The sequence below is a fragment of the Engraulis encrasicolus genome, chromosome 13 (genome assembly GCF_034702125.1).
Source record: "Engraulis encrasicolus isolate BLACKSEA-1 chromosome 13, IST_EnEncr_1.0, whole genome shotgun sequence".
Lineage (NCBI taxonomy): Eukaryota > Metazoa > Chordata > Actinopteri > Clupeiformes > Engraulidae > Engraulis > Engraulis encrasicolus.
The window spans coordinates 14594224-14600267 of record NC_085869.1 but is presented as its reverse complement, the minus strand read 5'-3'; the positions used below and the strand labels follow the sequence as shown (position 1 = coordinate 14600267).

The window sequence follows — 6044 nt, the reverse complement described above, 5'->3', positions numbered from 1 at the left end:
GATGCAAAAAACCCTAAGTGCCTTTTCAGAAAATAATCTTAATTCATTTTTATTTAATGCAAAGCTATCAAAATTGCATATTTTGTTATTTTATCTATGTAATATAACTATTTATATGTATTATCAAGTACATAAATGTAAACCAACCCAACAACAGGGTTCTCTAAACATATAGAAGTGCAGGTCTTCAGAAATGGAGTTAGGGGTTTTTGCATCTGAACTCTTCTATTCCACCACTGCAATACAATTGCCCATACTGGGGTAAATAAAGGCTACTATTACTATTGAAATGTTTGTGTACTTTGTGGATGAGGAACTGTGTATTTGAGTGCATAATAGGACATGCCATTTATTATACTGTAAGACATTGGTCAGAAGTAACCATGTTAGGCCTGAGTTTTCCCCTGCACATTGTTGCTCATGAGCTCCTCCCTTTCGTGTCACTCTGATAACATTTCTACTAAATGTAATGCAATGGAAAGATTGTCATCATTTTCAAATTGAAATCCCCTTTCATTTCCCAACCGCCACACACACACGCACGCACGCACGCACACTCACACACATACACACACACACACACACACACACACACACACACACACACACACACACACACAAATGCGCTCACGCACACACACGCGCACGCGCATGTACACACACACACAGACACACACACACACATATACACACACTCTCTCTCTCTCTCTCACACTCCCTCACACTCTCTCTCTTTCTCTCACTCTCCTGTCTCTCTCTCTCTCTCTCTCTCTCTCTCTCTCTCTCTCTCTCTCTCTCTCTCTCTCTCTCTCTCTCTCTCTCTCTCTCTCTCTCTCTCTCTCTCTCTCTCTCTCTCTCTCTCTCTCTCTCTCTCTCTCTCTCTCTCTCTCTCTCTCACACACACACACACACACACACACACACACACACACACACACACACACCACACACACACACACACACACACACACAAACACACACACACCTACACACACACACACACACACACACACACACACACACACACACACACACACACACACACACACACACACACACACACACCGCCCCCACACACTCCATCTCCATCTGACAGAGCTTCCTCCTGCTCCACAGGGACATCTGCAGGTGTGTCCACTTGTTGGCTATATTTGGCAAATACAAATACGGACTTCTGCCTTCTAAATTTAGGAGCTCAGTGTACCAAAAAAAGAGTGGACAGACAGAACAGGCGACTGTGAAAGCACTGTATAAGCACTCAGTCTAGGAAGAGGCGATGAAATGAAATCTTCATCCAAGATTGAGAGTGAATTATCGATATGGCCCATCAAACTAAGCTACAAAGCCAGCGCAAAGCAACCCAAGAGGTTAGGGTTACAGTTAAGATTTGGGTCACATCATTCAAATCATTCAGGCTATTCAGGGCTATATGAAATGTCTACTGGTGGTAGCTCAATTCGAAGAAGTATCACATATTGCCAGAACAAGAAAATACTGTAAAACCGGCACAATAACACCGAATTGAATGAGCAGAATATGTCTCTAGGCTGACTGTTGTACAACATAACAACTGAACCACAACAACTGAGCCCTTGAACACATCACCAACACAAAAGCATGTAAACAAGCTGTAGCAGACAGTGTTATTGTGCAACCCATCACAGAGCAGCCCCTCCAAGCTATTCAAGCCTGAACAGACGAGAAAACTAAACATGTAAAAGCAGAAGTGAAAGTGACTCTTCTTCTGGTGGTGAAGTGTGTGGTTGTTAGCCTGGTTACAAGACCACTGTATGCTCTAGAGCCCCCTGGTGGCGCTCAACACACACAGAGGTCTGGGAGCATGCAGGATTCAATTTATTTCTTCAACATCGCTGGCTCAGGCTCAACAAGTTGCAGTATTCTTGAGTTAAGTATCTTGGGTTTAAGTCGAATAAAAGTAAAATGACTAATTTTCATAAACTACTTACAAATGTAAAATTACTCAATTGTGTAAATTAAAATAGTTACTTACAACGCCTTCCAGTGTGCATGTTAGTGTAGCATGGTGTATAATTTGCCCCATCACCCACACAAGGAGTGGCATAGAGGGAGATGACTCAGTTAACACACTGTGAAAATGTGAAGGTTCCTTTACTGTAATAGTTTTGGGTAGGGTGCGCACATCCAAAAATACTTGTTGCAGGTGCCAGACAAAAAAAATCAGATAGTTGAAAAAGGTAGGTCTGCACACTGCCGATGAGCTCCAAAAATAAACTTTATTATTTAAAATGCAACGTTTCGATCACACTGGATCTTCATCAGGCATGCCTGATGAAGATCCAGTGTGATCGAAACGTTGCATTTTAAATAATAAAGTTTATTTTTGGAGCTCATCGGCAGTGTGCAGACCTACCTTTTTCAACTCCTTTACTGTAATAACCTTCAGTAAGGTTGTGGGGGAACCTAAAGTCTTTGAGGAAGCCTAAAAGTTATGGTATTGGAGTATTGGAGTCAAAGAGAGATTGAAACATGATTAATATTCCTCTCCAATAGTTCATAGACATGTTGTATGTCAGCAATGCAAATGCTGATGCATATTATCAAATGCATGGATATATTTTTGATAAGTATTTGAAGATTGCGATGGTGCGAAAAAATATTGGGTCACAACATAAGGGCCATACACTCAAAAAAAACATTCTGTTGGATTTACTTAAGAATATTATGGAAAGTATTTCCACATGATTATCTTTCTTATTTTTAACATTAGGCAACTTTGTTGATTTAACAGGATTACCTTCTGTTCATGTAACCTTACTTTCTTGAGTTGATCCAACATAACTGAGTCAGGGTATCAAAACCTGATTCAATTAAATTGATCCAACAGGATCTTATAATGTTCATCCAACATGTTTGATACTGGTTTGATTATCCCAATTCTCTCAAGTTGATCCAACAAGAGCTCATAATGTTGTATATGTGCTATTGAATCATGTGGAAATACTTTCCATGTTTTTATTAAGTAATTTCAAAGCATTACACTTAATCTTACACAGAAAAGGCTATAAATCTATGGAAAACAACACTACAAACCCAAGATGTTGAAGATTTGTTTTTTTATTTTATTTTAATCAACACATTCCCCAGGCCATTAATCAAAACACAAAATTGTCTTGAGGGTAATAAATAAAAAATAAACAAAAAAACCTTTTAAACACTTACATACAAGAGCGTACACGTGTGTTGTAGGCCAATAATGCATTCCATACCACCAGTAGCACACCAACAGTCATTGAAAGGTTAATTACCATAATACTTGTCTACGATGACATAACACAGGGCCTTTAGTAATGCACTATGACTGTCCTTGCCATTCTAGTAACAACAAATTTGTAACGCTGTGTTTTTGTTTAAAGAAACTCCCGCACACTGACCATTTAGCTGTTCTTTAATAAATTTAAGTTTATTAAAGATAGAAGAGCGAAATGGTCAGTGTGCGGGAGTTTCTTTAAAATATTGCTGAGTCACCCATGGTGCCATCTCCGACGCACCTGCCAGCTGAGGTGTGCGAAAAAAGCCAAAGTTTAACGCTGTGTTTTTAACAGGTTGTTAAGTCAAAAAAAAGAAAAACATTTTTAAAAAATGTTAAAAATAGAGTGCTGTATATGTGCTTGAGGAGGTACGCACGCACACAAGTTAAGAATAGTGTAGTGGACTTCAGAGCCTCTCAATGATCTGCTCAATGCAATGACTCTTTATTAAAAAATGCATAAAGGTGTTTGGCCATTTCAGTAATGTTTTACCAAAAGCTGTGTGTGAGCAATAATGTAGAAATGTGTATTTGTACTTCTAGTCAATTGTTATTATTATGTCTGCATTATTACTCACACACACACACACAACTTTCAAGGAGGATAACAAGTTTAGTGCGTAAACAAGGGCAAGAAATATGGCCACTGTAAGTGAATATTTGTAACCTGATTATCATGACTTACAAATCTCTTCGAGACTTGGTCTGACCAAGAGCATAACAACATTCTCAAACGGCATGGTTGACCCAACTCTCATGATTTGCTACTGGTCGAGGGCCGAACAGGCTGAGCCAAAGTTTAAACCAAACATTTTCTTAGTCCCAATAGAGCGTCTCTGCTCAAACCTTGTCACTTCCTTGAACACGCCTCTAGCCAGGACGGTTGGTGATGCTGAAAGTCGATTGCTTCCCGACAAAGTGGGTGGAGTTTCCTGCTGTGGAGGGAACCCGAAAGTACCTGAACAAAGTTTTCCTGAGTGTGTGTAGCAGAGCCGAAGGTGTTGCGTCACTGCGAGGGCGGAGCCTGGGTAGGATGTTTGGCAAGCAGCCAAATGCAGTTACCCCTTTGAAAATGATTCCGATGTCCTCAGGACTGTCAGTAGCTTCTGAACCTTCATGGCGGATCACGTAGATGGCATGGATGCTTTCTGCCATAGCCGATTCCCTGTCAGCATGTTGTGCCTGAAACAAAGTAATTCGACAGATACACATGTAAATATTTAACTGATGTCCATGACATATTTTACCTTCTTAACCATCCATTTCAAACATGCTACCACAATACCAAATACACCAGGTGAAAAGTTAGACAATTTAACATAAGTTATTCTGACTTAATGTTTATACATCTCGATTGTCAACAAATCAGCAAAATTGTAGGCATCAAGATTCAAATTAACATTCTCTTTGTACATAATACCTGGGTCATGGGTATCATTATTCTGGAGGCATCGACCAACCATTCCCCCTTTCCTGATGGAACGCCTCCGTCAGATTTGGAGAATATGGAGAAGAACTTGACTGTTGACTTTTATTCTTCAGAACTCTGCACACACCTATAAAATCATAAAACACAAATACAACATGTACAGTATGTAGCTTATTTGTCTATTTTCAGGACACAAAAAACAATTTACATATGAAAGTCCAAACAAAAGAGTGATAATCTCTTACACCTCTTGTGTGTGTGTGTGTGTGTGTGTGTGTGTGTGTGTGTGTGTGTGTGTGTGTGTGTGTGTGTGTGTGTGTGTGTGTGTGTGGCTCTAGCCCCCTGGTGGAGCTCCAGCACACAGAGGTCTGGGACACTGTAGCAGGATTCCATTTCTCCAGTCAAAAAAATAATCGGAGCAGTTATTGCTTCAATATCAATGGGAGCTCGCATTGAGAAGTCGCAGGACGAATTATAGACCACATTGATGCTTAAGAGAATTTGTTGGTGGTAAGGACATCATTACATACCAATATAAAGAGTAATCTATTGGAAGATGCAGCCGAGTAAAACATTTCATACCTTGAAATCTTCCAGGAGAGATTTCACCCGAGCGAGAGATTTCACCCGAGCGAGAGATGTCACCCGAGCTCTGATGCTGTCTCACATGACCCAAGTCACTGCCAGTGAGCAAGAGCCATCTCTGTTTGAAAATAACAACACCAGAACAAGGACACAATTGACACCTGGATACAACTTCTGGAAATTGTCTTGGTGATTAACTCTACACAAATAGATATGCAAAGCATTCTAACTTATCTCTTTAAAAAAGCATGGGCAGTCTGTGAATGCAAGAGAAGCACACTGCCTGTGACTTTGCTCTGGGCGTACATGATCTGGGCATACATCAGTGTCTCCCAACCTTTTTCGTCTTGAGTACCCCCTAAGCATTTTTGTCATAGTATGAGTACCACCTCACTCATGTTCTCTATCCCAATATGATCATGACCATACATTTGTTTTTATTCATAAAATAAAACATACTCCTAGTGGTACACGTACCCCTGGTTGGGAAACACTGCATTACATTCATCTCACCTAACATTGAAGCATAGTAAAAAATCCTCCAGATTGCATCTTTTGCCAGCATCAACAGGCTACTGCATCACGTGGTACATTTCTGTAATAAACAATATCAGTAATTGATTATATTTATCAAATGTTACACACAGTTTTTACAGTTACATTTTGTTTCACTATGGTAATCAATGTTTTAAAATTAGTCATTTTGAATTAACAGGCCACTGCCTTATTTAGGCTTCTTGG

The 6044-nt window shown here is 39.9% G+C and overlaps 1 long non-coding RNA gene across 1 annotated transcript; it reads right to left on the bottom strand.

Annotated features, from left to right (window-relative positions):
- Positions 1–3520: 3520 nt before the first annotated feature.
- LOC134460732 (uncharacterized) lies at positions 3521–5340 on the bottom strand. Its single transcript, XR_010037159.1, has 3 exons — positions 5301–5340; positions 4710–4845; positions 3521–4471 (listed from the first exon to the last, which is right to left on the bottom strand). It is a non-coding gene; the product is annotated as an uncharacterized LOC134460732 (long non-coding RNA).
- Positions 5341–6044: the final 704 nt, after the last annotated feature.